Source organism: Cucumis sativus, unplaced genomic scaffold (genome assembly GCF_000004075.3).
Source record: "Cucumis sativus cultivar 9930 unplaced genomic scaffold, Cucumber_9930_V3 scaffold47, whole genome shotgun sequence".
NCBI lineage: Eukaryota > Viridiplantae > Streptophyta > Magnoliopsida > Cucurbitales > Cucurbitaceae > Cucumis > Cucumis sativus.
The window spans coordinates 311492-320956 of record NW_022279551.1 but is presented as its reverse complement, the minus strand read 5'-3'; the positions used below and the strand labels follow the sequence as shown (position 1 = coordinate 320956).

At 36.5% G+C, this 9465-nt stretch overlaps 1 long non-coding RNA gene across 3 annotated transcripts; it reads left to right on the top strand.

Annotated features, from left to right (window-relative positions):
• The first annotated feature begins 6912 nt into the window (after positions 1 to 6912).
• LOC116405943 lies at positions 6913 to 8409 on the top strand. Of its 3 annotated transcripts, none has more exons than XR_004219023.1 (4): positions 6913 to 7008; positions 7093 to 7383; positions 7581 to 7643; positions 8072 to 8409. It is a non-coding gene; the product is annotated as an uncharacterized LOC116405943 (long non-coding RNA). The 3 variants fall into 3 exon arrangements; XR_004219024.1 differs by having other exon boundaries at positions 6991 to 7383; positions 8072 to 8232; positions 8312 to 8409; XR_004219021.1 differs by lacking the exon at positions 6913 to 7008 and having other exon boundaries at positions 7013 to 7383.
• The last annotated feature ends 1056 nt before the right edge of the window (positions 8410 to 9465 follow it).

The window sequence follows — 9465 nt, the reverse complement described above, 5'->3', positions numbered from 1 at the left end:
TGCATGTGTGTGTGGATGTGTGCAAATGTGCATGTGTCCGTGTGGGTGGGTGTGCGCGTGCGTGCATGTGTGTGTGGATGTGTGCAAATGTGCATGTGTCCGTGTGGGTGGGTGTGCGTGTGTGTGTGTGCACATGCGTTCATGCGTGTGTTCGTGTGCGTGCATGCGCATGTGCCTGTGTAGGTGGGTGTGGGTGTGTGTGAGTGCGCATGTGCCCGTATGGGTGGACGTGCGTTCATGCGTGTGTTCGTGTGTGTGCATGCGCATGTATGTGTGTGTGTACATATGCGTGTGCGCGCGTGTGTGCTTGTGTGTGTGTGTGAAAGTGCGCGTGTGTCTGTGTGGGTGTGTGTGTGCTCGTGTGTGTGAGTGCGTATGTGTCCGTGTGGGTGAGTGTGCATGTACGCATGCGTGCATGTGTGTGGGTGTGTGTGTGTGCATGTGTGCAAGTGCGCATATGTTTGTGTGGGTGGGTGTGCGTATGTTCGTACATGTGTGTGTGTGTGCGCGTGCGTGTCTGGATGTGTGCGTGCGTTCATGCTTGTGTTCGTGGTGCGTGCATGCGCATGGGCGTGCGTGTGTGTGGGTGTATGCATGTGCGTGTGCGAGTGCACGTGTGCCAATGTGGGTGGGTGTACGTGTGCTTGTGTGTGTATGAGTGCACATACGCCTGTGTGGGTGCGCGTGCGTGCATGTGTGTCGATGCGTGTGTGCCCATGTGGGTGGGTGTGCGTGTGCTAGTGCATGTGTGTGCACGTGTGCGCGCGTGCATATGTGTTCGTGTGTGTGCATATGCATATGTGTTCGTGTGTGTGCATGTGCATGTACGTGTGCGTGTGTGCATGCGTATTTGTGCGTGTACGTGTGCTTGTACGCGCATGTGCGAGTGCGCGTGTGCCCGTGTAGGTGGGTGTGCGTGTGTGTGAGTGCGCATGTGCCCGTATGGGTGGACGTGCGTGTTTGCGTGCATGTGTATGTGGATGTGTGCATGCGCTCATGCGTGTGTTCGTGTGTGGGTGTGGGCGTGTGCGTGTGCGAGCGCGTGTGTACCCGTGTGGGTGGGTGTGCGTGTGTGAGTGCGCATGTGGTCGTGAGGATGGGTGTGAGTGTGAGTGTGCACATGTGTGTGTGTGTTTGTGTATGCGTGTGCATGTGTGCGTGTGTGCATATGTGTGTGCACACTGCCTTCACATGGATGTCAAAGAAGCAACCCATTGTTACTCTCTCTACGTGTGAAGCATAATATGTGGTTGCTACCTCATGTAACTTGGTTGAGAAATCTATTAAAGGAGTTATGATATTGCCAAAAGAAGAGCCAACCAGAAGTTTTCATAGATGACAAATCAACAATTGCTTTGGCCAAAAACTAGTTTTCCACAACCAGAATAAAGCACATTGATACACATTATTATTATATTAGAGAGTGCATCAAAAGAAAGGAAGTATAGTTAGAGTGCGTGAAGACTCGTGATCCGGTAGCCAACATTTTCACTAAGCCTCTTAAAAAAGAAGAATTCACAAAATTGAGAGACCTGCTTGGAGTAACAAAATCAAGTTTAAGAGAGGATGTTGAAATATAAACTTGATTTTGGGTTTAACAATATTTAGGCATAGCCCAAATAAAAGCCAAATTTCTATAAAGTATTAATTACTACAATATTCTAGATAAATCAATTGTAGGAGATATTTAGAGAAGATTGAAGATACATTTAGAAAATATAAGAAATGAGTGTAATTGTAAAGAATATTCTAGAGAGTCATTTGTAACCGTTAAATAAAGAATGTGTTGCCAAAATCCTAGCCATTCATTTAGGAGTGACAACTAGGATAAATAAGAGGGATGTCCTTCGACTTGTATTAAGTCAAAAAAATAGAAGTGTCTAATAACACAAGTAGCCTCTTATCTCAATTCTCTCTTCCAAATTTCCTCCAACCTCCAAAAATCCTTTCCAACAATGTATCATTGTATGAGTTAGTAGTAGTAGAAAGAGGAGGGCGATATTTGTTGGCTTCATCCCGTTTTTTAGGCTTATAGAACGTAGTTTGGGAGGGGGTGTCCACTAAAGTTGATGCCAAATCTTTGTTTTTGGAGGCATAAAAAAATGATGAAATTGTTAAGCAACTCTTAGAAAACAATACAATTTGACATTTCATAGTTGAGGAATTGATCTGAAGATTGATAAGCTTATTTGCTTGGACTAAAAAAGTTTGTTTAATTTTTTTAAAAAATGAAAATGGCTACAATTAGGTTTTTCTCCCAGCGTTACTAAAGTTTGATTGAAATGCCTTCAGATTTAAATTTCTAAATGGTTTGTTGAATTAGTGTTTAATTATCTCATAGGTTAACTTTCGCTCTTACTATTGATGCGTGACTACAATTGGTATATGTCTGAAAGTGAAACCTAAACCTTTCCTTCACTAGAAGAAATATGGGCTTTAGTGTCAGGTGAAAAAAATGAAAATCTGGCTTTAATGTCATTTCTGAAAAGACGGATCATTAAATTTCCATTTTTAATTTTTATTTTTTTTTATTATGTGAAAACTGACATTAAAGACCCTTCCCCTTTTTAATTTCTTTTTTAATTTTTTTAAGTTGTAAAAATTAAAATTTCCCTCTCTCTCTTACTTTACCCATTCCTATCAAAATTTTCTCTCTCGATTTCGAATTTCCTTCTCCCTTCTCTTCTCATTCTATGACCTAAAACTCATCGTCGTCTTTGTGCCCATAATTCATCCCAATCGCCGTCGTGGCTAAAACTCTTCCTTCAAGTCTTTCCCAGTCGCCATCGTGCTTCGGCTATCGAGAAACGCCTCTGTTGTGCTCAATCATCTTCGACCATTCGCAGTCGCCTATAACTCTTCCTCCAAGTCTTTCCCAGTCACAGTCGCCGTCGTGCTTCCGCCGCAAGAGTCCCTCGTGTCCAATCATCTTCGAATCCACCACCATAGCCACCACCGTGCCCAGCCATTGCAACCATCGCGTGCCCAGCCGTCATCTTCGGCTAGCACAGGGCAGACCAAGACATAGGGCAACTCAACCCGTGAATACCAATCTGGTATTACTTCATCAGACATTGGACGAAAGGGAGTGGACTACAGAGGCCCTTTCGAGCCTTCTTCTGGAGGTTCAAAGAATTTTCATACGCTTTTTTTTTTTAGGCATCAAAATAGATCATTGAATAAATCTTTAGTAGGTTCTAATTTCTGTTGTCTGCTTTTTGTTATTAACATATTGGTATGTGGATTTAGTTTGGTAAGAAAATGTAATGGTAAATAGAGAGTTGATTTGGAAGATATGAAGAGGAAGTGGGCAGTGGGTTAATGGAGATTGGGGTTTAAAGGTAAAGAAGGAAAGTACCAAAGAGAGTGAAGAAATGAAATAGTGAATGATAAATATAAAAGGTAACTACAAATAAGAGAAAGGGAGAGATTTAGTTTATCATTGTTTGGAAATTGGAACGTAATGTTCACTTCTCTATTTTCCTCAATTTAATTTAGGATTAACTTTTGAGACATTTTTCACTGACTTCGTGTTATTAACATATTGGTATCTGGATTAGTTTGGTAAGAAAATGTAATGGTAAATAGAGAGTGTTGATTTGGAACTTATGGAGATGTAGTGAGAAGTGTGTTAATGGAGATTGAGGTTAATAGGGTGAAGACTAGATTTATATTAAGTGTGTTATAGGGACTGTAAGTTCATCTTTTGTTTTTAAACATATAATAATTATTTGTGTTTTATTTCTATTTCTCTAATCTTAAAATGTTCTTATTAATTCTTATACTTTAGTTTATGTAGTAGTAATCTTTGTTTATTTCAAGTTTGGAAATTTATTTGACAAAGGTTTAATGTTGGAGACTACACTTGTAACATCTCGAACTCTAGGGTACCTTATTATATATATGTGTGTATATATATCCTTTTTTTTAGAAAAGAAGTTAAGGGAGAAAGAGATTTGGAAGGTTAAGATAATAATAATATACATTTAATAATATTGTTATAATTTTTTTTAAATCATTAAGTTAAATAAAGAAAAAGGAAATAAAAAAAAGAAAAGAAAATACATTTAATAATATTCTTTCTCTCTCCTCTCTCTCTCTCTCTCGCACGTCCCTTCCCCGTTTTTTCTTTTTCTTTCTTTTTCTCTTCCTCTTCCTCACATCTTCCAGCCGCCCCACCCCTCTTTTTCTTTTCATCTCCGATTCACGAAGCCGCCAACCAGAGGTTCTTCCACCGTTCAGATCCACGACAGCCACCGCCTCCCTCTGATTATGCTTTTGGGGTTGAGATGTTTATTAAAAATGGGTTGAAACATTCAAAGATGTCGAACGTCATGACTTGTCCTTGTTTAAAATGCGTAAATGCAAAGACTTTAGATGTGAATACAATTAGAGATCAATTATTTTTTTTAACGACATCGAGTGGGGAAGAAATTCTTGTACAAACCATCACGTTCTTAATGCAACAGTTGCTACTTGTGGCAATTCATGGTATTTTATGAAACATGTAAGACTTGTAATTGTTCGACTATGCTTCTTCTTTAATGCTATATGTAAGAAGACAGTTGGTTCATCACAATTTAAAAGGAATGCAAGAAGATGTTGTTGTCACTCTATGCCTATTAGAGAAGTACGTTTCCACCATCATTTTTTACCATAATGGTACACCTTGTTGTGCATCTCATAAGAGAAATTGAGTTATGTGGACCTGTTCATCTAAGGTGGATGTATCCTTTTGAACGATACATGAAAGTTTTGAAAAATTATGTGTGAAACAGAAATCGACCAGAAGGATGTATGGTAGAAAATTATATTGTTGAAGAGGCTATAGAGTTCTGTTCAAAATTTATGGTGGGTGCTAGCACTATTGGACTAAACTCATCTGTAATAAAAGCAGATTCAAACGTGGATAGATCATTATCAGCTTCTTCTTTTATCAGACCGATTAAGGAGCAGTTAGATCAAGCTCATCTTTACGTTATTCAAAATGTAAACGAAGTTCTACCATACATTGAGTACGTTCTAAATCCCATCTATTCTCATTTTACATAAGTTGGGTATGTAATTACCTAATAATTTTGTTATTTCTGACAGAAAAAATATGGAGAGTTTGTGTAAGCTTAACTCTGGTAAATATAGAAGTAAAAAATGGATTCAAGAAGAGCATAATCGAACATTCAGTCGGTGGTTGTCCACCACGGGTAATTACTAGAACCATACACTTCCATGTTTATTTTAGATCTAAACTAATCAGATCCAATATATTTTGTAGGTTGCCCTCGCTCTCGAAGTTCCTAAAAATTCCATCACGCCTTCCTTAAGATGGATAGCTCATGGACCTTCTCCACATGTGGCTACATATTCTGATTACATGATCAATGGTTATTACTACCACACAAAAAGACGTCGATGATATTAGGAGAGTTCAAAATAGTGGAGTTAGTATAACAACCACTACAATGCAAGTGTCTAGTTCTAAAGACAAAAACCCAGTCATATCAGATATGACATTTTATGGCATAATACAAGAGATATGGGAGATTGATTACCATCAATTATCCTTTGTTTTATTTAAGTGTGATTGGGTTGATAATAGAAGTGGAGTCAAAGTGGACGAGCTTGAGTTTACCATTGTGGATCTCAAACGTATTGGACATAAATCAGACCCATTTGTTTTAGCCTCCCAAGCAAAACACATATTCTATGTGAAAGATTCTGCAAATCCTAAATGGTCAGTGGTTTTAACATCTCCACGTAGAACTATTGAAGAAGATTTCTTTGAAGATGAAATAGGAGATATGCTACTAGAGTGTGGTTATGGAGTTGTTCAAAAGATGCCCAATGTTGATACACCTCACGAGATTGATGATACAACTTCATCATATATTAGACATGATTGTGAGGGTAGATGGGTTGATAAGTAATAATTGTATAAATGTTTTATTAAGGTATGCCATTTACTTTCCTTTATAATAGATTTATGTTCAGAGATTGTAATTACTAAGCTTATTTTATGTCCTTACTTTGCTCACTAACGTGCTTACTAATACATATATGTTTTTTTTTGCAGATTCATAGATGGAGGAGTCACATACTTAAGTGAGGATGAAAGAAAAATGATTCCCAAAGCAAGAAACAAATCATTCGCGCCATGTGGCCCAACGACTATGCCAGAGTTAGCATGTAAGAAACTGGGCAACGGTTGCCCGTTCAATTTAATGAACATGGGCAACTTGTAAGAGCTATATCTAAGAAAATTCAAAGTTACATTGGTGTGTGTGTTCGACAGCAGATTCCTATCACATACAAATCTTGGAAACAAGTTTCGAATGAGTTGAAAGATAAAATCTACGATTGTATATCGGTATGAATTCTATAATTACATTTTTCTTACAATGTAGTTTGATTTCCCTAAGTCTAAATATTTTTTTCTTTTTTCTTGTGTAGATGTCGTTTGAGTTACATCCCAATGTTAGACATTCTATCCTAATGTCTGCATCAAGAAAGTATCGAACTTTCAAAACTACGTTAACTCTTCTGTATATACTTCCGTTTAAGGATCAACCATCATGTTTGTAGTTTCCTCCTAAGATCTATTCTCATATTAATCAAGAAGATTGGAAATCCTTTGTGGACGCTAGACTGACTGAAGAATGTGAGGTAAATAAATTTAATTACATGTTAACTTTAATGTTGGTTTGGTATGTAACTACAAACTAATTTTTTGTATAGGATTATAGTCGTATTCAAAGGGAAAGAAGATCAAAATGCATATACAATCATCACATTGCTAGTAAGGGATATGAAAATCCTGCCGAAGAATTAGTAAGTATTTCTAATTGAATGAAATAATTTATCTTAATATGTTTATGCTAATTAAATATATATCTTTGGTTGCATAATATAACGTGTGATCTTTCCTATCGTTCAACTCTTTGGAAAGAAGCAAGAAAAGGAAAAAACAATGATTATTTTGATGATGCTACTCGAGATTGTGTCTCTCGAATCGTAAGTTTGCTTGCGATTTACTTATATACAATATTTAATCTTTTGTTAACTTAGTTAATGATGAATACTTGTATTGTTCTATAGGATGCATTAGCTGAAACACATAGAGATGAGGACATATTGACTGAGTCATTGGGCTCTAAGGAGCATGGTGGACGTGTACGTGGCATGGGTGGTTTTGTCTCTCAATCACTATATTTCAAGACAGTGAAAGGGAAAGAGAAAATTGCAAGTTCTCAAGTTGTAGAAGATGACTCAAAAAGCAAAAGTTACAAAAAGGGTCATAATCACTTGAGATCGTCCATCAGAAGTGTTAACATAGATCTCTATGCCGATGAGGATTTGGGCAACACACCTATGAACGAAGAAGTGAAGGTAATTAACTTTGTTGTCACTTTTAAAATTTTAATGTTTATAGGATAAATTGTTCTTAATGATGCTTTTAATACTTGTAAAGTAAACACCGTGCAAATTGGCTATAGGAACAATTAATAATATTGTTGCAATAGCAACCGTACTTGATGATAGCAATGGTGGTCCCAATGTTAAAATCTTGGTGGACTTGCTCACAGGAGGAGATTGTAGTTTACCTATTCCAGTGAAGGGCAAGATAGAGACTTTAAATCAAGCATTAGGTAATATTGTTGAATGACCTCGTTGACTTGTTTATGTGCTATTGAAGCTTTGATATTTATTTGTGATTGTATTTTAGGTTTTGATATTATTTTGTTTGTGCTTGGAGCATTCAACCCCAAAGGATGTTCTGTATTCTTCAAATTACATAAATGTTAATGGAACCATTAAGCTCTTATATGGACATGTCGTGAACAATATGAAGGATGTAGATATGGTTCGCATCCTAATGAACGAGCTAATATTCGGTAAAAACAAATTCATTTATTTAGCTCGTTAGGACTTGCTCCATTATTGCGGCATGGTAGAAATAGGCTATATGTGCATCCTAGCATACATTACGTAAGTAAACATCTTTTACTCATCTTTATGTCCAATACTATAGCTATAGTTATTTTGTTCCTTTTTAACTAAGGTTGCTTTTACTTAGATATCTTTGGGATGAATGTGATTGTGGAAGCAAGTTTTTTGTTATGACCAAGCAAAAATAACATCACATATCAAGGATCGTGATCTCCGATCCAGAAATTTTGCCAACCAGTTAGAAGCGGCTACCTTGGAACAAATAGTTCTAATTCCGTATAATACTGGGTAAATAAATAAGATTAACACATTATTATGTTTTTCATTGAGGTTAAATGTATACTCACATTGAAGATGTTTATTGTAGTTTTCATTGGATGTTGCATGTCATCGATCTTCGAGAGAACTGTGTTTATGTTTTGGACTCTCTTCAAAGTAAAGTTAACGAAGACATCCATGGAGTCATAAATGTGACTTATGATTTACTTCTTATTTGACTTCATTGTCTTCTAATTCTAATGTTTCCAAATGTATAGAGGATTAAAAACATGGCAAGCTAAGCATGATTTACAACATTATCGGTCAAATCCGAAATGGAAACCTATAAAGGTAATTTGCATTGACACATAATTATTTTCAATGAAACATAAGAATAATTTGTATGTAATTTATATACAGTGAGTGTCCTCGTCAATTGGATTCGGTTGGGTGTGGGTATTATGTCCAAAAGTATATACATGAAATCGTGCATATTTCTAGTACTCCCATCACTAGCCTTGTAAGTTTCTACTTTCACTTTTTATATGTTACAAATTACATAAATTATCTAAACTTATTCTTTTCATACCTTTCTTTTTACGTAGTTTAATACAAAAAAGTGCATATACGCAAGAGGAGATTGACGAGATTCGAACAAAATATGCAAGCTTTGTTAGCCGATTTGTGTAAGCTTTTACACTTTTTTTGTAGTATATAAGTTACTAGTACTAATACTAATTGTTTTAATATATAAGCTACGAGATTCTAGTACTACTTGTTGTACATACTTTAATTTTGAGGTTTTCTGCTTGTAGTAGTTTATGAATAAGTGTTGTATTGTAGTGTTTTAGGTGTTGACTTTAGAGTGTATTTGTTGTAGTACTATGTGGAAAGTGTGTATTAGTGGAGGAATTTGTTGTACACATACTTTAATACTTTACATATTATTTACTTGATTGATATGTGTATTTTTGTAGTATTATGAAAGTGTGGAAAAGTGTATTTTTGTAGTTTTCCATGGAAGTGTGGAAGTGTATGTGCTGGTTTTGTGGCCTCTTACCATGTTGAATTCTATAGCTAGAAATAGTATTAGTTTGCCATTGGATGTGTGGAAGTGTATGCTGGTTTTGTAGGGGTTGATCTTCCTTGTAGGTGAAATGGAAATATTGGTTTGCCATGGAAGTGTGGAAATGTATGTGTTGGTTTTGTAGGTTTCTTACATGTTGAATTCTATAGCTAGAAATAGTATTAGTTTGCCATTGG